This window comes from Pleurodeles waltl, chromosome 8 (assembly GCF_031143425.1).
Source record: "Pleurodeles waltl isolate 20211129_DDA chromosome 8, aPleWal1.hap1.20221129, whole genome shotgun sequence".
NCBI classification, from domain to species: domain Eukaryota; kingdom Metazoa; phylum Chordata; class Amphibia; order Caudata; family Salamandridae; genus Pleurodeles; species Pleurodeles waltl.
In genome coordinates this window covers 257,798,247-257,823,001 of record NC_090447.1, presented here as the reverse complement: position 1 = coordinate 257,823,001, position 24,755 = coordinate 257,798,247, and positions in this window count along the sequence as shown.

The following is a 24,755-nucleotide window of genomic DNA, read 5'->3' as shown; positions in this document are numbered from 1 at the left end:
GAGGCTGAGTATCCTGTGTTTGGGGTGTGTCTGAGTGAATGCACAAGGAACTGTCAACTAAACCCAGCCAGACGTAGATTGTAAGGCACAGAAAGAGTTAAGTGCAGATAAATGCTCACTCTCTAAAAGTGGCATTTCTAAAATAGTAATATTAAATCCAACTTCACCAGTCAGCAGGATTTTGTATCACCATTCTGGCCATACTAAATATGACCTTCCTACTCCTTTCAGATCAGCAGCTACCACTCAAACAATGTATGAGGGCAGCCCCAATGTTAGCCTATGAAGGGAGCAGGCCTCACAGCAGTGTAAAAACGAATTTGGGAGTTTTACACTACCAGGACATGTAAACTACATAGGTACATGCCCTGCCATTTGTCTACACAGCTCCCTGCCATATGGGTTACCTTGGGCATACCTTAGGGGTGTCCTATATGTAGAAAAAGGGGAGAGTTAGGCTTGGCAAGTACTTTTAAATGCCAAATCGATTTGGCAGTGAAACGGCACACACAGGCCTTGCAATGGCAGGCCTGAGACAAGGTTAAGGGGAAACTTAAGTAGGTGGCACAATCAGTGCTGCAGGCCCACTAGTAGCATTTAATCTACAGGCCCTGTGCACATAGAGTGCACACTACTAGGGACTTATAAGTAAATTAAATAGTCAAATTGGGTATGATCCAATGTTACCGTACTTAAAGGGAGAGAGCATATGCACTTTAGCACTGGTTAGCAGTGGTAAAGTGCGCAGACTCTAAAAACTAGCAAAAACAGTGTCCAAAAAGTGGAGGGAGGCAGGCAAAAAGTTAGGCATGACCACCCTAAGGCTGTTAGGTCTAACAGAAACTATTAGGTATTTCGACAGAAACATGTAGAATTTGGTGCCATATGCACTGAATTTCACGTTATGAACTAACTTTGCATTCAAACCTCAAAAAGGGTTTTTACTGGATGAGGTAAATATCTTGTGGTCTCAATATTTACATGGTCTGGTAAAATACATAAACCCTCTTGGAATGTAGGCCTACATAAATGCTGGCAAACATTCCACTAAAACATTTAGGGGGTCATTTTGACCTTGGCGGACGGCGGAGGCCGTCCGCCAAGGTACCGCCGCTGAATGACCGCACCGCGGTCAAAAGACCGCGGCGGCCATTCAGTCATTTCCTCTGGGCCGGCGGGCGCTCTCCAAAAGAGCGCCCGCCGGCCCAGAGGAAATGCCCCTGCAACGAGGACGCCGGCTCAGAATTGAGCCGGCGTAGTTGCAGGGGTGCGACGGGTGCAGTTGCACCCGTCGCGTATTTCAGTGTCTGCTTAGCAGACACTGAAATACTTTGCGGGGACCTCTTACGGGGGCCCCTGCGGCACCCCCTACCGCCATCCTGTTCCTGGCGGGAGACCCGCCAGGAACAGGATGGCGGTAGGGGGTGTCAGAATCCCCATGGCTGCGGAGCACGCTCCGCAGCCATGGAGGATTCACAAGGGCAGTGGTAAACAAGGGCAGTGGTAAACCGGCGGGAGACCGCCGGTTTACCCTTTCTGGCTGCGGCTGAACCGCCGCGGTCAGAATGCCCTCGGGAGCACCGCCAGCCTGTTGGCGGTGCTCCCGTGGTCGGTGACCCTGGCGGTCACCGGCCGCCAGGGTCAGAATGACCCCCTTAATTCCTTATGAACCTGGACTCATTAGAATATTCCATAAACATAACTGAGTATGCACAAATTAGACCATTTTCCTTAAGACTAGGGAATAAGCATGCTCGTGGGACTGTTGTGCATCTGTTCAGTACCAACCTATGTAAAGGGTGGATAATGTTCAGATTAAATGAGGTTGTAGGGTCACAAGGGGAAAGATCTTTGGTGCATGGATGTTTCTGGTTTTCAAACAAGAAAAATCAAGGAACCTACTGCATCATGACAGTAGAATTCTGCCCTTTGAGGTATGTGCCAAACACTCATTCCTTTAAACTTGTGATATATTCTCCTGAATACTATACATTTCTATTGAAAGAGTCACCCCAGATTTTTTGCCTTTTAGATTAACCCTATTTTTGCTGGCTGCAGAACTCTGTGCACTTGTTACTTGAGGTGGGTATTTACCCCCTCAACTAAAAGCCCAATTTCTTACACTATACTTATGGTAGAATTTGTATTTAGTAATGGGGCCTAGTCACCAAAGCATTTTTACTGAAATAGTACTCTTGTAGTATTACTTAATGTACTGATAAATGCAATTCACAAAAACAAAAGTATGGACAGAAATCTCCACCTACACCTGGCCCAACTCCAATACAGTATATTAAACAAAAGTATGTGACCTTTTTAATTAAAAAAAACTCTAATTTCTTGTGCTCAATTGGCTAAATAGTGGAACACTCAATAGTTGTCTAAATAAAAGGGGCGGGAGTGGGAGGAAGAGAAAAGTGTCATAATCCCAGTTGTCAAAGTTCAAGTCCTCCTTGGTTGAAACCAGTGCTTAGTGGAACATGTCTGAACTCTATGGTTCAGTGCGAGGCTGGAAGAACTTGTTGAAAATACTGTGCAGCCTTAACAATGCATCTGGAACAGGACGATAATGTAATGTAATAAGGTAAAAGAATCATACTGCAGTAAAAATGCTTCTTTGTATCATGAGCCATGACAATAGCAATGTATCTCAGTTAGCAGTCTAAGGGCCAGATGTAGCAAAAAAAAAAATTGCGACTCGCATTTTGCGAGTTGATGCGACTCGCAAAATGCGAGTCGCAATATGTAATGCCAGAAAAAAAAACGATCCGAATTTGCGACTCGCAGCCGGACTCGCAACGCAGTGTGCGAGTCCGCAGATTGCGAGGTCACTTTTTGCAAGTGTGCAAAAAACGAACTCGCAATTAGCGAGTAGGTGTCGCAAATTGCGATTACCTTGAAAATTGCTTACAGGTGCAGCAGAACACTCCAGAAACCACACCAGAACACTCTGGAAACACTTCCTGGCACATGATGATGACATCACAGCCAGGAAGTTTACAAATACACCTGGGAGGAGGGAGGACCACACCCTTTTATAACTGCCGGTTTTCACACAGAACAAACAGCAGCTGCCATGGAGGGAACCCCAAGAAAGAGGAAGCTCAAATTTTCTGAGAGGGAGCTGGAGGTGCTGACAGAGGAATGCTGTCAGCACTATGATGAGCTATTTGGGAGAGCAGCCCTCAATGTTCCTGAGGCCACAAAAAAACAACTCTGGCAGGACATTCAGGATAAGATCAATTCCCAGGGGGTGAGTCACAGGACAATCGAGGACATCAAGAAGAGGTGGTATGACCTCCGCTCCCGGACCAAGGAGAGGGTGGCTGAAAGGCTCCGGGAGATGAGAGGCACAGGAGGGGGACCATCGTCTGTGCCACCACCCACACCCCTGGAAGTAAGGGTGGAAGAAACATTGGAGCAGGAGGCAGTGTGTGGATTTGGGGACCTTGACACCTCAGAGCCCAGCACATCAACCGGTGAGTACCATGTGATATGCCTGTACCCCTATCAATGCCATACCCCTACCCACCATGTACACAGGTGCATGCACAACCAAAATAGCTCCATTTCAGGGTAGAAAATGCCAGAATGATGCATTATGGGAAATGTAGTCAAGTAGGCAGTTCATAGGCAAATGTTTATTAGGAAGTGTGCAATAGATAGTAGACATTGACAGTCTGTTCCCCATGTCCCACAGGTCTCCAGCAAGACACCCCCAACACCCCAAGCACCCAGGCCCAGGAGGACACCCCAGGACCCGCCAGCACCCCCACCTGCACGGTCAGCAGCATCCCTGCAGTAGCCACACCTGCTGCAACAATTACGCAAGAGGCTGCCCCAGCAACAGGCAGGGAGGACACAGGTGGGAGCACAGGGCAGCCACCGCTGCGCAGGCATCGCAGGTCAAGTCCATCTGGGCTGCAGTCTGCATCCGGGATACTTCCTCCAACCACCAGTGAGGCACATCTGCTGCGTGGTCAGCGCCTGCAGAACCGAATTTTGGGCAGAATTAGTGGTGTGCTGCACCGCTTTGTGCGAAACAACCATGCCAGCATGCAGCACCTCAACAGACGTATGGACATGATGTGCCAGAACACTGGGGACCTTGCCCTTGCCATTAGGGAACTGGAGGGAGGACTGCTGGCCCAGGCAGAGGCTGGGCGGCACAGAGATCGGCAGATAATGCACAGACTGGACAGGATGGCCACATCCATCGGCAGGCTCGCCATGAATACCACAGGCCTGTCGAGGAGGACAGTTGGGCTGCAAGTAGAGATGGGCCATTTCGCTGGGGATGTTGCTAGGGGCCTGGGACGTCTCACCCACATCATCGAACTGATGGAGACACAGGAAATGTCGAGGGCCACAGGGGAAACACCCCAAGACAGTGAGGAGGGCTCAACAGTGAGCAGTGTCTCTGCCACTGACAGCAGGGTGCTCAGGAGTGGTAGGCAGAGCACCACAGAAGCAGCAGGGACCAGCCAGGCTGGCAGGAGGGGCAGAAGATTGTAGAGAACACCCAGGACCATTAAATGTGGCACATGGCGTTAATGTGCCACATGACTGGTTGGCATTTTCCTGCCCATGGACAATTTCGACTTGTATATAGTTTCTTAATTACACTAATAAAACAGTTATTTTTGTTCCACTTAACAAATGGAGTTTTTGGTTAATAGGTGAGTATGGTGGGAGTTGACACGTACCGTCCAAAATATTGTGTTGCAATGTGGTCCCGTCTCAGTCTGCCTTGATTAGCTATACTCCGATCCCCATGATGGCGATGTGGTTGTTCTTGCTCTTCATCATCCGGATCTGGGTCTGCAGGGGTGAGAGGTAGCCCACGTCGGGTGGCTATGTTGTGGAGGATGGCGCATGCGACCACAATTTTGAATGCGGTAATGGGGGTGTATTGGAGGGCACCTCCACTGCGGTGGAGGCATCTGAATCTTGCCTTCAGAAGTCCGAAGGTGCGCTCTATCAGGTTCCTGGTCCTCTTATGTGCACTGTTGTATTGCCTCTCTGATTCAGTGCTGGGTGTTAAAAACGGAGTCATGATCCAAGGCCTGAGAGCATATGCACTGTCACCTGTTGGGCACAAAAGTACACGGTTAGGAAGTCCAGATTGTCGTGCACAGTGACCTGTGTGTATGTCTGCAAGTGTCTGTGGCTCTACCTAGGAGGTAACCGTCTCCGAATTCCCCACGTTCCAGGCGTTGATGTATCCCACTATGCCTAAAAATGTATGAGTCATGGGTACTGCCTGGAAACTTAGCTACAATGTCGGTGATGACATAATGGGCATCACAAACAACCTGTATATTGAGTGAGTGGGTACACTTTCTGTTGCGGAAAATGTGTTCAAGATTTGCAGGGGGGCATATTTGAATGTGTGTCCCATCTACACACCCTATGACTTGGTGAAAGTGGGCAATGCGGTAAAAGTCCAGCTTGGTGCTGTTCATTTCTGCCTCATTCCTTGGTAAGTATATGAAGTGAGACATGTGCGTGACTAAGGCATCTAGGAAGGCCCTGAGGAACCTTGACACTGCACTTTGGGATACCCCACCTGCCACAGCAATGACCCCCTGATAGCTCCCTGAGGCCAAGAGGTGCAATGAGCATAGTACTTGCACATGCGTAGGAATGGCGCAGCCACGCAGAGTCTGGTGTTCTAGCTGTGGTTTCAGTAAATCTATTAATTCTAGTATGGCTGCACTGCTAAGGCGGTATTTGTCATAGATCTCCTCTTCAGTTTGCTGAAAAAGAGTCTGCCTGGTTCTATATATCTTCTCCTGTCTGTGGCCCCTCCTCCTCCTCTGCTGGGCTGCGTAGACTCTCCTCCTCATTGCTATCAGGTATATCTCCGCCATCTTGAGTAACCCAGATGGCTTCTGGGTCCCCTTTTATACTTTGGTAATGGTTACCACCTGCTCTGAGTTAGTGGTAAATGGGACATGCAAACTGGGCTTTTTGCGACTAGTTGCAATTTGCGAGTTGCAATTGCATATGGTTTGCGACTCGCAAATTGCGACTTGCTATTTGCGCGTCGCAAAATGGGGCTGCAATGGATGCGACTCGCAAACGGGTCCCATCGCTTTTTGCGAGTCGGAAATGGGCTTTTTGCATCCCATTTCCGATTTTGCACTGTCGCAAATTGCGATTCTGCCCGTTTGCGAGTCGCTAACCTTTGCTACATCTGGCCCTAGATTCTATGTCTTATACTTTTGTTGTGGATATGTTGTCTTTTTTTAGTTGCCGTGTTTACACGGCCACATGACCCACTCACATCATGGCTGCCATCATGGAAAGAAAGTCAATAAAAGTGACAACGCCCTCCTCCGAGTGCAAGTTATTGAAGCTCTCCAAAGGGTAGTGAGAGCCTTCCTAGGCCTCACTGGCTGCTACAGGAGATTTGTTAAGGGCTATGGCAACTTTGTTGCCCCCTTAACTGAGCTGATTTCTAAGAAGCAGCGAGTTTGGTGATCTAGACAAAGGCTTGTCAGAAAGCCTTTGATTTTCTCAAGGAAGCACCTGTGCTCAGGGCCCCTGTTTACTCTAAGGAATTAATTGTGAAGACGGATGCTTCAGAGAATGACATAGGGGAAGTCTTAGCACATCTGAATGAGGAGGACCTAGACCAACCAGGTGCCTTCATTCGCAGGAGGTTACTTCCACAGGAACAGAGGTGGATTGTCATTGAAAGGGAAGCATTTGCTGTGGTCTGGGCACTAAGGAAGCCAAGACCATACTTGTTTGCCACTCATTTCCTGATTCAGACAGACCTTAGGCCCCTCAGATGGCTCATGCAAATTAGGGTTGAAAATCCTAAACTCTTGAGGTGGCCCATCTCCCTATAGGGAATAGACTTTACAGTGGAGCATTGCATGGAGAATGAACACGCCAATGCTGATGGTCTCTCCAGATTCTTCTGCCTTAGTGAAGGGAGCTCCCAAGGGCTTGGGTAGCTCTCCCCACTTTCAGCTGGGGAGACACATGTTAGACCTGACAGCCTTAGGATGGACTTCCCCCAACTTTTTGCCTGTCTCCCTCCATTGTTCTGATCTTGTTTTTTCCTGGTTTTAGGACTCTACACATTTTACCACCGACCAGTGCTAAACTGCTTGTGCTCTCTCCCCTAAACATGGTAACATTGTTTCCTCCCCAATTGGCATATTAAATTGACTTATAAGTCGCTAGTAAAGTGCGCTATATGTGCCCAGGTCCTGTAAAATAAATGCTGCTAGTGGGCCTGCAGCACTGATTGTGCCACCTGCTTAAGTAGCCCTTTAAACATGTCTCAGGCCTGCCACTGTAGAGCCTGTATGTGTAGTTTTTACTGCGATGTCGACTTGGCATTTAAAACCACTTGCCAAGCCTAAATCTCTCCTTGTATTACACATACAATACCCCTAAGATAGACCCTAGGTAGCCCATAGGACAGGGCATATAAATGTTTTAGTTTTACATGACCTGGTAGTGAAAAACTCCCAGATTCATTTTTCACGTCTGTGAGGCCTACCCCTCTCAAAGGATAACATTGGGGATTCCTTAGTACATCTATTAAGAAGAATTCCTGATTGAGGAGTGGGACTGTCGTGTTTGATGCCTGTGATCTTGTAAGTCCTCCTTAATGGTAAAGTGGGACTTATGATTAAAACTTTAAAAATTACACTTTTGGAAAGTTGGCGTTCTTCTGCTCTTAAGCCCTGTGTGCCTGCTGCTTCACATTCTGATAGGCCACCACTATGTTGATGGTCATCTTGGACAGGATGAGAGGGATGAGATGACACTTGCATCTGAATAGGTCTGTGCCTGTCCCTACAAAAAGAACTGTACTGTGTCTGAAGCCAGGGCAGAAAAGGGAGGACCTGTGTGCATTCAAAGCCTCTCTTTGAAGTCACCCCACTTCAAAGGTTTGACAGTGTTTGGTCTGACTTGGCAGGAGCTGTCAAAGATCCCGCCAAGTCAGAGCAGACAGCTGTGTCCTGGGGGTGGGTACCCCAGATCATAGCAGGAGCCGGCCGTAGGGATTGGCAGTCTCCAGGGCCATCATTGGCACCTCAAGGGGGACCCCACAGCCCCGTTCTAATTTATTCAGCTCATGGAGGTGGTGGACCCAGGTCTGGGGTTCCGTTTCAGATACCCTATCTTATTTATCTTTAGCCCCAGGGAGGTGGCAGTCCATGGGGCTGTGGAGGGGGAGGCAGGCGACCCCCCGCATTCAATTACAAATTGTGCCCTGGAAGGTGGTAGTACCTGGGGCTGCAGGGGGGGAGGAAGCCCTGCTGCATTCCATTAAAAATTGTGCCCCACGGAGGTGGTTGTCCTTGGGGCTGCAGGACGGCCTGCCAGCTCCATCAAATTCCATTACTAATTCTGTCTCATGGATGTGGCAGTACTCAGGTGTGCAGGAATGTTGGGCACCAACCCCAAATTTGATTAGGACATTAACCCCAGGAAGGTAGCAGTCCCTGGGTCTGCGGGGGGCGCGAGGGACCCCCACATTCAAAATTTCAGTGCACCTGGGATGTGGTCCACCTTTGGGCTTCATTTAAACATGAGCAGGAGACACATTTCCCTACCCTGGCCTCTTTTCTTTTTTTAATCTTTTTTCCTGGGACTCAGATGAAGCTGAGAACCAACATGGTTGCCAACACTTCCTTGTTAAAGTGTTGTCAGCCAATCAGATCTCAGCACGGGTTTGGGAGGGTTCACGGAGCCTTCGCATCCATATATATACAAATTTGGATTTTCTTTAACTACTGAACAGATTTATACCAACTAACAAAAAGGGGGCTTTCTGGACCAAGAGCTACCTTTCTGCCAAATTTGGTGCAATTCCATCGAGTGGTTCAGACACTATTCCTATTCAAAATACCTATGGAAAAGTGCAAGGAGAAAAAGCATTTTGGGACCCCCTTTTCCTTGGCCTCCGCTTGATGGATCACCCTGAAATTTGCCAGACAGACGCTGAAGTGAGCGTCATATTTCTCAGTCATATTTCGTGACGATTCACCAAACGGCACCAGGGTTATTAGCAAATTTGATTTCATGTTTGGTCACCATTGCTTGAGGGCTCTTTGGCAGTTCACGCCAGTTCTGTTAGGTTAGAGTCTTACTGGTAGAGCTTTAGCAGTTCATCCTTTGAGAGTTTATTTGTTCCTAGGGGGTCATTACAACATTGGCGGTAAAAGCCGCTTATCGCCGTGCAGAAGACCGCAAATACACTGCCGCGGCCGCGGAAATCCACCACAGCTATTATGACCCACATCTCGGAATCCGCCGAAATTCAGACACCCACACAAGTCCGCCACACCAAAGGTCAGTGATAAACTGGCGAAAACAAAACCTCCACCGTCACGCCAACAGAAACACGCCCATGCTATCATGACCCACGAATCCACGCGGTGGTCTTTCAACCGCGGTACTCCATTGGCGGTACACACCGCCGCACTCAAAATACACACACATCTCCAAAACACCGCCACATTGGACAATTCGAATTACACACACCTGATACCCATGCAAACACCACTCTCACACACCCAACACAATATAAAACACACACCCACATCACCCACAAACCCCACAACCAAAACTGATTGACGAAGGCCAGATAGAGAGCACAGAATAGACAACCCCACCACACAGAGGCACACAACACCATCACCCACACAACATCCACGCACAAAACACCACACACCACTACACATCACCACACTCATCACCACATACACCACCCCACACATCACCTACACCACCCCATGGCACGGCAAAGACACCCCAGGTTCTCCGAGGAGGAGCTCAGGGTCATGGTGGAGGAAATCATACAGGTAGAGCCACAGCTATTTGGATCACAGGTGCAGCACACCTCGATAGCTAGGAAGATGGAGCTATGGCGAAGAATAGTCGACAGGGTCAACGCAGTGGGACAGCACCTAAGAAATCGGGACGACATCAGGAAGAGGTGGAACAACCTACGGGGGAAGGTGCATTCCGTGGTCTCCAGGCACAACATCGCGGTACAGCGGACTGGCGGCGGACCCCCACCTCCACCCCCACAACTAACAACATGGGAGGAGCAGCTCTTGACCATTAGGCATCCTGAGGGCCTCGGAGGAGTCGGTGGAGGAATGGGCACTGGTAAGTCAAATCTTAACTATCATATCCCCCACGCTACCTGCATGCTATCACACACCCCCACCCTCACCCCCTTCCCTATCACTCCAACTTCTCACTAATGTACTAATAACACAAACCACCCATCCCAACACCAAGCCCTGCATGACACAACAAAGCATGGACACCCCTCACTAAATCATGCCCACTGCACATACCCATAACACCCCTCCAACCATCATCACACAAGCCCTCACACAGGAATGCTAGCACTGGGGTACACGCTCACCCACCCATTGCACACCATGACACACATACATGCAATAATCATACTTTTACACCCCTGCAGGACCACTACCTAACATCACCAGACATGAGGGTCCAGACATCTCTACCCCACCCACAGAAGAGGCCCACAGTGATGACAGCAGCTCTGGCCAACTGGATCCAGATGACCAGCCCGGACCATCGTGGGCCTCGGGACAGTCGGTTCCCCTCGCACAGGCACAGCCCAACACACACCTCCCACCCTCTGGAAACACCAGCACAGCACCCACCCAGCGGGCCCATACCTCCGTACCCAGGACACGTCAATCAGCTGTGTGTCCACCACTAAAGGGAACCCAGGATAACCCACCACCCCAACAACAACAGGGACCTGGGGACAGTGGTAGTGGGCACACAGTCCAGGGGACAGAGGCCCAGGAACACAGGGGAACTGGGAGGGCTGCCGTGCGACAGGGGGCAGACAAGCCAAGGGAACCCACTCTCCACGAGGCACTCTCCTCCATCATGGGAGCATACACCCACTCCCAGGAGACAATGGCTACGGTCCTGGCTAAGTTTCAGGAGACCCAGCGCCTGCAGGAGGAACAGTATTTGGGCTTCAGGGAGGAACTCAGAACCATCAGCTCCGCCCTGGGCACCATCGTAGGGGTGCTGAAGCACACACAGAACACCATGAGGGACACCCTGGCACTCCAAGGTGCCTCTGACACTAGCATGGACGATGAACTGCCCACCACCTCCGCCGGCGCTAGTGGACAGGACACCCCGCCACAGGACCACCACACCAGCACCCCACCCCCTGCAGACGGCGAACCACCCCGCAAGCGGTCCATGAGATCCAGGAACAGGATAGAGCACAATGGCAAGACCCCCGCCAAGAAATGAGACCACCCTGGTTGTGATCCCACGTCCCACTTTGTAACGCCGTCCATATTGGAACTGCCCCAGCTCCACGTCCTATGCCCATATGGGCAGTGCACCTGTGAGACTAATAGACTGGCCTCTGCCATGGACATTCCTCCACCATCACCCCTCACCATTTTACCACCCCCTCCAATAATTAGCACTTCAATAAACACCCTTGAACCACAAAACAATCTGGAGTCAGTCTGTGATTTTGAAAATGTGTATTAGCTATGACAGTGACAAAATCCGTTCTCAATAGTAATGTCAACATACCTATGTCACACATCTCAAGTCCATGAAGGATGCAAGCAGATGACACACGTTGGTAACCACACCTGTGAAACCGTAATGGAAATGTACAACTCAGTTACCAAATACTGGTTGAAGTTGACAGACAGGATAGAGGTAGAAGTGTGAAAGTACTTGTAGTAGTCAAGAAAGGGTTCTCACCTGTGTGTCACTGGAAATATTGCTGTATGACTGAGTCCCTGTTGTCAATGTCTTCTTCCTCTGCTTCCTCCTCATCACTGTCCACAAGCTCCACAGCTGCCACAACATCATCTGGACCATCCTCCTGCAGAAAAGGCACCTGGCTTAGCAAATTGTGAAGCATACAGCAGGCGATGATGATCTGGCACACCTTACTTGGTGAGTAGAATAGGAAACCACCTGTCATATGGAGGCACCTGAACCTGGCCTTCAGGAGGCCGAAGGTGCGTTCGATCACCCTCCTAGTCCGCCCATGGGCCTCATTGTAGCGTTCCTCTGCCCTGGTCCTGGGATTCCTCACTGGGGTCAATAGCCATGACAGGTTGGGGTAACCAGAGTCTCCTAATAGCCACACCTGGTGCCTCTGGAGTTGACCCATCACATAAGGGATGCTGCTATTCCGCAGGATGTAGGCGTCATGCACAGAGCCAGGGAACATAGCATTTACCTGGGAGATGTACTGGTCTGCCAAACATCCCATCTGTGCATTCATCGAATGATAACTCTTCCTGTACACCTGTTCACTCCTGTGGGGTGGGACCAGAGCTACATGGGTCCCATCAATGGCACCTATGATGTTAGGGATATGTCCAAGGGCATAGAAGTCACCTTTAACAGTAGCTAAATCCTCCACCTGAGGGAAAACGATGTAGCTCCTCATGTGTTTCAGCAGGGCAGACAACACTCTGGACAACACTTTGGAAAACATAGGCTGGGACATCCCTGATACCATGGCCACTGTTGTTTGAAATGACCCACTTGCAAGGAAATGGAGCACTGATAGCACCTGCACTTGAGGGGGGATTCCTGTGGGATGGCAGATTGCTGACATCAGGTCTGGCTCCAACTGGGTACACAGTTCCTGGATTGTGGCACGGTCAAACCAGTAGGTGATGATTAAATGTCGCTCCTCCATTGTCAACAGGTCCACCAGCGGTCGGTACACTGGAGGATTCCGCCATCTCCTCACATGTCCCAGCTGACGGTGCATAGGAAGGACAAAAGCGACCAAAGAGTCAAGCAACTCAGAGGTATGTACCCACAGCTACACAGAACACGAAACATAATCCAAAAAGTGGTCTGTAAGAGTGTTGAGTATGTGTGACGCAGTTGAAAATGAAGCCATGTGGGCCCCTGAAATGGCGGCTGCCTGACCTCTTAACTGGGACAATTGGATGTGAGGTAACTGCGCTGGCGTTGTACACCGTCGCGGTAGGCGGTCGAAGACCGCTGCGCAATGCTGCATTGGTTAACATTGGACCCTATGGGTCCCAGGACTCAATGACGAACTGCGCCGGTAGTGATGATACGCACCACCGCGGACGTCACCGCCGCAGACGTGACCGCCATTTTCTATCTGTTGAATCACTCGATACCTGATCTTCGACAGGAGAGGACCTATACTGCAAGTGCTGCTGTGACCTCAGTCTGGAAGAGACAATGGCACGTGCGTCTGGGGAAAGGGCCCCTGCCTTCACTGCACAGGAGCTGGAGAAGCTCGTGGACAGGGTCCTCCCCCAGTACATGCTACTCTACGGTCCTCCAGACCAACAGGTGGGTACATAGGGTGCAAGTTGTATGGGCTATGCCTGGGTGGAGAGGGCTGGTTGTAAGAAGGAAGGGGGAGGAGTCCTGTGAGCGTGAATGCATGTGCCACATGGCAAGGGCAGGGATGTGGGCCACTCACTTTGACGGTGCAGTTGGTAATGACTTCTCTTCTTCCCCTGTACATGTCATGTAGGTCAGCGCTCACCAGAAGAAGGATATTTGACGTGTCATCGCCAAGGACGTCCGGACCCTGGGGGTCCACCAGAGACGGAGCACCCACTGCCGTAAAAGATGGGAGGACATTCTCCGCTGGAGCAAGAAGACAGCGGAGGCTCAGCTGGGGATGGCCTCCCAATGTGGGAGGGGTGCCCATCGCACCATGACCCCCCTGATGTTCCGGATCCTGACGGTGGCCTACCCTGAGTTGGATGGGCGCTTGAGGGCATCACAGCAGACACAAGGGGGTGAGTACACTCTCATTCAGCTGACTTTGCGTGCAGTGGAGGGGTCTGGGTGGGGGAGGAGGGCTGTGGGTTTCCCTAGGCTAGGGCGAGTTCCGTAGGCTAGGCCCCTCCGTAATGCAGGCCATGTGCCACTCCACCCCACCTCTGTAGAGTGCCAAGTACAGGTATACATGCCCCTGTGTCATCTATGTGTGCAGATGTCCACCATAGCCATGTAGGCCATATCCCAGGAACTGCATCTGTAGAGCCCAACAGTGCGGCATAGTGCAGGGGGCTGCTGTGTCTGTGTTGTCCACCAACGGTAGCGGTAAGCCATGCACTCAACCTGTCTTTCTTCTGTCCCCCCCCCCTTTTGTGCTCTCCCTGTTCTTTTGTGCATCAGCATCATCAGGCGGAGGTACAGTGGCACCGGAGCACGAGGGGGCTGCATCCCACATGGTCATGGAGGGCCACACCATGGACGCTGAATACACCAATGGGACGGAGGGCGAGGGGAGCTTCACTGCGGTCACCGGATCAGCAACCAGCGACACGGACTTGTCCTCCGATGGGAGCTCCCTTGTGGTGGCGGCAACATCTGTGCCCCCCACTTCTACAGGTACAGCCACCACCCCCCCACCAGCACCGCTCTCCCAGCAGCCCCTCAGCCTTCACCCCGTGCCCGCTCACCCAGGAGGGCGGGCATCACCTTTGCCCCAGGCACCTCAGCCCCTGCCCCTGTCACCTCTGCTGCCCTCAGTGAGGAGGCCATTGACCTCCTCAGGTCACTCACTGTTGGGCAGTCTACCATTGTGAATGCCATCCAGGGTGTAGAAAGGGAGTTGCAACACACTAATGCATTCCTGGAGGGCATTCATTCTGGTCAGGCTGCCCATCTTCGAATCCTGCAATCTCTGGCCTCAGCACTGATGGCAGCCATTGTCCCTGTCTCTAGCCTCCCCCTCCAACTTCCTCCACCCAGACCCAATCCCCTGTACCTCTGCCTATCCCAAGCACACCATCAGATCAGCCTGCACACACGTCAACACACAAGGGAAGCTCAGGCAAACATAGGCACCACACATCCCACAGGCACTCACACAAGCATCACCCATATACAGACACAGCAACATCCACTGCCTCCACTGTGTCCCCCTCCTCGTTGTTTCCTCCTCCCTCCCAGTGTCGTCTACACTCTCACCTGCATGCACTACCACTACAGCCACTAGGACTCGCACCAGCACACCCACCACCACATCCCGCTCACCTGCACTCACCACCCCACTACCATTTACACGTCCCCTGTGTCCTCTCCCAGTGTGTCAGTGACGCCCCCTCCCAAAGTACACAAACGCGGGCACACACACACCCAACATCCATCCACCTCACGACAGCCTCCAGAACATGCACCTGCACCCAAATCATCAAAAGTTACACCTCCTACAACCACCTCCTCTTCCTCCACTCCCAGACCCCCTCCAGCTACCCATCCCAGTGTTCGTCAGAAACCTTTCCTGAGCAAAGTTGAACTCTTTCCCACCACCCCCCCTCCAATTCATAGGTCCCGTACTAGCACCTCAGCCAAAAAATCTCCGGTACCAGTAGTGCCTGTTAGAGGTATGTGGAGTGCACCGGGCACCAGGGCAGCCAGTGTGACACGGAGCCAAAGCACAGCCAGTCCCCCCCTGTGAAGCACCAGAAGTTGGACAGTGCCCGACGGGATAGGAAGAAGACTCCAGCTGGCAAAGCCGCTCACAAGGGTCCCGGGGGGAGTGTCGACTCAGCTGTGACTCCTCCCAAGATGGGGAAGAGGCAGAAGAAAGCGCCAAAGTCTGGGAAGAGCAGCACGGCGGAGAAGGCCGCCATCATCTCCGCTGCCCAGGAGGCCTCCGCCAGCCCGATCGTCACTGGTCAGGAGACCACCGCCAGAGTCAATGCCCAGGAGGGCAGTCCCATCGTCACTGGTCAGGAGACCACCGCCAGAATCAGTGCCCAGGAGGGCACTCCCATCGTCAGTGGTCAGGAGATCACCGCCAGAGTCAGTGCCCAGGAGGGCCCCGGCAGCCACAGACCCGCTGGGCAATGAGGGACCGCTATGGCAAACACCGCTGCACAGGTCAGAAACTGCAAAGTCAAGCACCGCTAAACAGGGCAAAGACCGCCATGGCAAGCACTGCTGAACAGGTCAGAAACTGCAAAGTCAAGCACCGCTAAACAGGGCAAAGACCACCATGGCAAGCACCGCTGAACAGGTCAGAAACTGCAAAGGCAAGCATCGCTGAACAGGGCAAGCACCGCTGAACAGGGCAAAGACCACCATGGCAAGCACCGCTGGACAGGGCAAGCACCGCCAACTCAAGCACCAGTAGCACATGTGCGGCAGGAGCAGTGACGGAACTGGGACCGTCACAGGGAGAGTGACGCCAGTCCCCCTCCAGAACCAGTGGAGAACAGCATCCACTACCTCAGTTCTTAACAGGATGAAGCACTCTGGGCACCTGTCCCCCTCCAGAACCAGTGGAGACTGTCATCCACTTGAGAGACTGTGGCTTTGCACTCCCCAGGATAAAGCAGTGGGCAAACCACCCACTGAAAGGACTTGTGAGACTGTGGCTTTGCACTCCCCAGGATAAAGCAGTGGGCAAACCACCCACTGAAAGGACTTGTGAGACTGTGGCTTTGCACACCCCAGGATAAAGCAGTGGGCAAACCACCCACTATATAGACTTGTGAGACTGTGGCTTTGCACTCCCCAGGATAAAGCAGTGGGCAACCCACCCACTATAGAGACTTGTGAGACTGTGGCTATGCACTCCCCAGGATAAAGCAGTGGGCAAACCACCCACTATAGAGACTTGTGAGACTGTGGCTTTGCACTCCCCAGGATAAAGCAGTGGGCAAACCACCCACTGTAGAGACTTCTGAGACTGTGGCTTTGCACTCCCCAGGATACATCAATGGGCATGGAGCCCCCTCGTGGATCTGGCATGGTGCTGTCATCCGGCTGAGGTTCCCCCCCTTCCCCCTGAGGTGCCTGTTGTATTTCGATCTGATGCCCCAGCAGTGTTCTCTCCGTTTTGCTCAGGTATCTGATGTGGGCCTCGCCCATGCATTTTGGGGCCAGTGGTCCACGGACATTGAATGGTGCATACCTGCACTACAAATCGTGATGTATATTTTGTTCAATGTGTATATATATAACTGTATATATTAGCTTACTGTATTTTTATACATTACAATGGTTGCACTCATTTCCTTTTGTCTTTGCATTCTTCCGGGGGGGGTTGTTACTGTGATGTTTGGATATGCATTGTTGTGTGTGTTGTAGTGGGTGAGGGTCGGGTGGGGGTGGGGGTGTTGCGTGTTTGTGTCCCTGACTTTTGCCTCCCCCCTCCCCTATGTCGTAGGTGCAGTACTTACCGTTGTCTTTGGCGCCGGCGTTGCTGATGTTCGTACAGGAGCAGGAAGACTATCGCAGGGAGTATTTGGAGTTCCGGCTCCATGGTGCCCTCCTTCCTCGTGGAGTGTTTGAGGTGAGCGTTTTCCCTTTGAAATGGCTGTTTCCGCCCTGTTTTTATCCACGGTGAATCCGCCCCGGAAAAGGTGGCGGATTGGTAGGTTGTGATACTGTGGGCGGTACTTTGTCTCCCGCCTGTCTGTTGGCAATGACTGCCGCGCTGCTTGTCTGTTCCGCCATGGCGGTCGGAGTGTTAAAGTGGCTGTCTTTGTTGGCGGTTTCCGCCACGGTCATAATTCCCTTTTTTTATCCGCCGGCCTGTTTGCAGTCTTACCGCCTCTTTAACACTGTCCGCCAGGGTTGTAATGACCACCCTAATGCTTTGATGGTTTAGTGTAACTTATAGTCCAAAATCTAAACCATTACCCTATACTATCTTGTATCCTGTATTCCAATGCTGATTACTGAGGGTGTCCCCCTAATGAAGCAAACAAACTAGATTTTGTAGTGCACTGATAAAGGATGAATTGTACTTGCTATGTGTTTTTGTTTTCCAGGTACCAGCTGCAACTCACTGACTCAAATGCTGCTAATGAATTTTAACATAAACAGAGTTAGATATTTTTCCAAATTTATGTTACTAAAACTTTTACATGAAGCTCAACATGTTGATGCTAATTAGTGATAAGTGAGGGAAATGTTTTTCTTCAAATGCTTTTGAATTGTTATTGCTGTTTATTAATTTTTCTGATGTATTTGATTTTGTTAGCACAGATCTTGGTGATATGTTCTTGTGTTATAATCATTGAATTGATATGTTTATTTGCTTTATTTAAACACAGATAGATGAGGCGTTCTAATCAGTCTTTGGTGACTCTCTGTATGTATCATTTGTGCTTGAGAATTATTTTTGTGACTTTAGCGTCGTTAATATAGGGAAATAAAATTGTTAATTTTTTACTAAAACTGGTGTGGTTATTGAAGTACTATGAGAATAGATTTGATAGTGTTGTAATGATTATGACGTCATGCAATTGACACCCCCTCTATACAATGCTGGTTTGGTCCAATCAGCCTGATGCGTAAAACCTATTATGTGATTTGACGTAAGAAGTTAGGTTTTATCAGCGCTTTCACAGTTTTTGGTAGCAGAGTTCGGTTACATCATTTTTAGATGATGTCATTAATGATGTCATAATTGGTGAAAATGTTATTAAGTTTTGATTACTAGTTTTTTCAAAATGTTTTACAGATTTGACAAAATGAGTTGTTAGATGCCCTAAGTGACTTTCCCCAGTTCTTGGAGATGCTCTAGCGTACTGTTGTTAGACTGATGGTGGTTAGGGAAAATGCGCTTGCACAGCTTTAGCTAATTTGCTGATGATTGAGTTGTCTGTGAGTTTATTGGGAGTTGGGGTACTACAATAGAGGAAGCAGTGTTTATAGGGAGTGGGCGTACTCCAATAGCTATGTGAGTAGGGAAGTCAGCGAACCTCATATGAGTGTGGCGCTTACTACACAGAAAAATTATCCACGTGGTTGTTGGTAAGACGGACCTAATGAGAGAGGTCTAAGACTCCAGAGTATATTGACAAGTGTAGGGAGACAATTTTTATATGTTGTAATATGTCTATTTAGTGGACCAATCAAGTGTGGTTGGTAAGTCAAGTTTGTGAGATAATTTGAATGTTTGAGATTTTTCAACTGAGATTTGGCAAATTCTATGTGCACCAGGACAGTATCCTTTGATCAGTTGAGAGTGAAATTTGTGGGTCTAATTTTGCTTGTGAATGTGGGGAACTGTGAAAAAGAATAGCTGTACATGCGAAAGCTAAAGGTGAAATTTGGAAGGTTCCTAAAGCGGTTGTGTTACCCTACCTATAGTAAATAGACAAGTTTGTTTTCTTTTGTTTTTTTAGTATTATTCGCGGATTAGGTTGTTTGTTGAGTGGAGATAGACTGAAAGACTTTGTCAGAGTATCAGCAGCTGGCTGAGGAGTCTGTGTGAGTTAGTGTGATGTAAGTTTGTGTCACGCTGTGATAGGTTGGTTAGCAAGAGGGTTTGTGCACTGATTTGTCCACCAGTCTGACAATTTTGTGTTGCGATTGGACGAGATGGGTGTTGAAGAGGATTGTGGGTTTGTAGTCACTTCCTGATTAATTGTTTTTTTGATCAGATTTAGTGAAAATGAAGTTTTTCAAAGCTTTATAAAGTGCTCTTAGAGGTGATGAGTACATTCCGGCGAGATAGGGAGAAATTTGTCCGCCAAAGGTTCCCCAGCTTATATCGTATTTGAGGAAAAAGGTACGGGAGCAGGTCTTTGGTTAAAGCATTGTATTAAAATCACAAAAAAAGAGGGTTGTTTTGCTTTTCCAGAAAATGGTACATTTAATTTAAGGATTTTGGAGAGTTTGTGGCAAAAAATGTACAGTTTGAAATTTCCTCCAAGACCAGCTCAGTTCAAGGCTTTAGCTATTTGGGAACTAGTAGGGACACAACAACAGTCTTTGAAGTTTGAACAGAGGATGAGACAAGTACAAAAGACACTAGCAGAAGCTAGATGGGATAATGAGCAGAGACAGTGGAGAATCAATACCTTACAGGGTGTTTGGTTGTTTCCAACATTGACGAAAAGTGGCGAAAGTGAGTTAAACATGACAAAGAAGAATAAAGGGAGTTCCTCAGTAATCAAGGGATATATATCAAAAGAGCCTAAGAGAGTTATGTTCAATGATGATGATTCAGATGAGGAGTATTTGTCTGAGATGTTGCGAAATCGTCCACCACCATATATGGGTCAAGAAGATACAGGGACTAGTTGAAGTGTGATTAATAGTGCTGGTCCTACTGCACCACTATCAGCTTTAGCATCACAAAGCTCATTTCACAGAGATCATCTCATCACAGAGAATCCATTACTGGTTAGGTCCAACATGAATGAGAATTTTCAAGGTTGAGATTCACAAAGTGCAGGTCAGATTAGTTCAGATTCAAGGGAACAAGTACAGATGCAGAGTAGTTTCAATGATTTGTTAAACAATGGACAGCAATAAGAGATAAGTGTTCCAAAGGTTTATCCAGAGGTTCCGATTGTAAGAACAATTACTAATTTGGTGATGTCTTCAGCTCAAAACATACAAGAATTTATGTTAATTAAAAAAGAGCCTATTCAAGTGCTGACACCACAGCTACAGAATGTAGGGTTAGGAAGGTCCCAGAAATCCAGATGCAATTTCAGTACCAATTACATTTGGTCCATCAATGGCATTATATATCCAGGACACCAATAGTGTAGTGAATTCTTTATCTCAGAGTCAGAATAGAGTTATGTCTTCTTCTGGGCAAGGACAAAACATGAGTGAGTCAAATTCCTTAATAGATGTGTCTCCTATTAGACATACTGGAATATGATCATGCAGTGCTCAAGATAAGGGATTATTAATTCTGCAATATGTGAGTACAATACAGCAGCACTCAATGATTGCTCAGCCTGACAGAGTTCCATTAAAGGGTTTGTCTGTACAAGAGATAACCAAGTGGTTAGAAGAATTGAATGTTTCAAGAACTCCAGAGCCTCAGAATAGGGAAGAAGAATTCATAAACAGGGTGAGATTATCGATGGAAGGGAATGAGCTTCTGGAAGGAACACTGGGTGTGAACGGACTCAAGTCATATACAGAAGCTCAATTGAGATATTTGTGTAAGACCATTACAAAGGGAATGAGAGAAGTACACCAGCGACTACAAGAAGTAGCAGATGAGTATGGAATAGATCTAACAAAAATGAAAAACCTGACGAGAAGCTATAGACTAAGGCCCTCATTATAAACACGGCGGGAAAGACCGCCCTGTCGGCGGTGGCGGTAACTACCGCCAACAGGCTGGCGGTGAAGACCGCCAAATAATGAGGCACATGAAAAACAGGCAGCCTGCAAGCCACTCACCACCAGCAGAGGAGTGCCGACAATGACGGAAGAGGCTGCCTACAGGCCGACGGAAAGGCCCTACCCGCCCAACAAATAATGAAGCACAAGACAGCGGTCAGTTCCAGGGCGGGATCCACTGCCACAAAAAATCTGGTGGAAATTAACCAAATAAAAGGAAACACTCACCGTAGGCACACAGATCAGGCCGAAGCAGACATGGAGAGAGAATTGGAAATCATGCCAGTGCTGCTCCTTGCCATATACCTCCGTGACCGTGACCGCCGACGAAGACGATGACGGTAAGTACTGCAACCTACCAAACATGGGAAGAAAGGGCACAGTTACATACCCACCCACTCCACCCACCCAGCAACACACCCACAACCCCTCACAACATCACAAGCCATACACACCTGAGCAAGAGGTACTTACCCTACACAAGGCCAAGACAACCTTCCAAAAGTACACACATGTGCACAACACTCCCCTACAATGAAACAATGAACCACGTATCCAGAGTGTGTCAACACCAACACTGGGCACACAACCTTTATTTCAGAAGTAGTAAGAGCTGATTGTCCAAATGAGGCCATTGGCCAGTCCAACACAAAAAGGCTGATGGGCCCAAATGGCCCAAACTTGACTCCCACATGTGCACATGGTACTCCACCATAAAGGGACATCAATGTGGCAGCCAGGCACTGCAGGCAACAGGGGAAGGGGTGGTGGGGGTGGGAACATACGTCTGGGAGGGGGGCTTGGGCTTCCGTTTGGGAGGCGGATGGGGTTTTGGTTTAGCTTTGGAAGGTGGGGGAGCGGGCTTGGACCGGGGGGTGGCAGATTGACCAGGGCCAGCACGTGGCTTCTTGCTCACTGGGGAAGGGGCGCGGGAATGGGAAGGACGTCAGGGGCAGACTTGGACGTGGAAGGAGTGGACAGGGCAAGGAGGTGGGCACGTTTAGGGATGAGACGGGGTGGGCCAGTGGGTTCGAAAAGGTTAACACAGTCCAGGAAAAGTTTTTTAGGGCATTCGGGGTGGACATGGAGGAAGGTGTGGGAGTGGAGGTAGAGGGAGTGGTTGTAAGAGGGGAAGGTGTGCCTGATGTGGATGTAGGTGGCTGTACAGTATGCTGAGGTATGGTGGATGTGTGTTGGGTGGGTGTCTGGGAATGTTTGAGTGTCTTGGGAGGAGAGGGGCGGACACAGTGGGACAAGACATGCTGCCAGTGTAAATGTATGTTGTTTGGGTGTCTGCAAGTTTGGTTAGTGTGCTGCAAGTGTCACTTAAAGTCATTGTGGTGAGTGCAGGTGTGGTGTCTGAGGTGCATGACTGGATGTCTGATGTTGTGGTGACTGCAAAAATAGGGCCAGCAGCAGTGACTGAGGGTGCAGTGCTTGTGATTGTGCATGAAGAGGTGACAGACAGGGATTCGGGAAAGGTGGACACACTGGGGGAAGTGGATGTTGTCATGTGTGCCTTTGTATGTTGGCTGTGTGTATGCCTGTGGTGGGAAGTGTGGTGCTTGTGTTTCTCTGTATGTTTTTTGTGTGTTGAGATGTGTGCATGGCTGTCTGAACGTGTGCTTGGGATGGGTGAAGGGAGTGGGGTGCTGAAAGGGGTAGAGGTGGTTGGAGGGGGGAAGGAAAGACCAGGGACACTGGCTGCCATCAAAGAGGAGGCCAGAGCCTGAAAAGATCTCTGTAGGCCAGACATGGCACCGTGAATGCCTTCCAGGTATGCATTGCATTGCTGCATCTGGGATGCTAGTCCCTGGATGGCATTCACGATGGTTGTTTGCACTACAGAAATGGTCTTCAGGAGGTCAATATCCTCCTCAGTGAGGCCAGCAGGGCTGACTGGGTCTGGGGTTGAGGTGCCTGGGGCGAAAGAGACGCCCACCCTTCTGGGTGAGCGGGCACGGGCAACTGGGTGGGGAGCAACTGGGAGAGCAGTGATGGTATGGGGGCTGGCAGAAGATGTCAAAGATTGTGTGGACCCACTAGGGTCCGACCCCACCAGGGACCTTCCATCGGAGGAAGTATCAGAGTCACTACCTCCAGTAGTAGTAGCCTCCCCCATGGTACTCCCCTCGCCCTTCAACCCACTGGTCCCCTTGGCGTCAGTAGACTCTGTCTCCATGGAACCGTGGGCTGCTGCATCCCCAGTCGCCGGTGCCACTGCTCCCTCTCCAGATGATGCTGATATACACAGACGACACAAGACTACAGGGGTGGTGAGACAAAACAGAAGAGAAATATGTTAACACGTGAATGTATGTACATATTTGGTTCACTCATACTACCACCCAGCTAATACACCAACACCCACAGCTATAGTCATGCCTATGCCCCTGACTAGTTGCCACAACCCTAGCATTCAACCATCTCCCACATTACAGCAGGACCTGAGGAACAGCAGGCCTGCCCCTAATCATCTAATTGCCCATGGGGGCTGTATTGCTATAAGACACCAGTCAGAGTCCCTGCCACTAGACAGCATATATACTACAGCACCCTCAGATATCAATCAAGGAGGCAGAAAATGGTTTCAGTACTCACCCCTTGTGTCTGCTGTGCAGCCTTCAAGCGCCCATCCAAATCTGGATATGCCACTGCCAGAATGCAGCGCATAAGGGGGGTCAGGCCCGATGGGAACCCTGTCCTCGTTGGGAGGACTTCTTATCTGGGTCTCGCAGGTCTTCCTGGCCCAGCACTGCAGGTCCTCCCACTGCTTCCTGCATTGGATGCTCCGCCGGTTGTATACCCGGTTGTAGACCCCAAGGGTCTGCATCTCCCTGGCGATGGCCTGCCAGAGTCCACTCTTCTGATGGGCGCTGACCTGTAGGGGACATACAGAAAAGTAACATAGAGGTCAGACAATGCTCATTTGATACTGCTGGCTATACGTCCTCTATGAAACGGACACCTAACAATATCATTCCACCACCTCACTCAAGTTGACTGTCAAACATTCAACGCCAGTGCTGTTACAAATCATGCACACATGCATACAGGCATCCACCACCATCACACACATCCATGCACCCCATCCACCTACTCACCTGCACATCTTGTCACCCATATAACTTGGCGCACAGGGGTAGGACCCCGTCCACCAGCTTCTCCAGCTCCTCCTTGGTGAAGGCCGGGGCCCTTTCCCCTGTGCCTCATGTCATCTGAGTAACCAGAGTCAGGACACAGCAGCACACTCAGTGGAGTACTTCCATGAACGGAACCCGGAGGTCAAGTGAACCTGGGGTGACGAAATGGCGTAGGCTCCGTGGCGGTGTGCACCGTCACTGCCGTCGGCATTCATAATAGGCCCATATTCCCCATTGACAACCATGTTAACCAATGAATGGGTGCACGCCATTACAACAACCGCTAGCGGTAGTAGGTCACTTCCACTGCTACATATCTGGATGGCATGGGCTGCCATTTTGCCAGTACTACGCAGATATTTCCTGGTCATGGGCCCCAAGCAGGCCCTATTTGCCCCAGCCCTCATTCGCATGCCCAAATGACTATTAACTGCCCACAACAGTCCAGATGTATCAGTTAAAACATGTAACTCA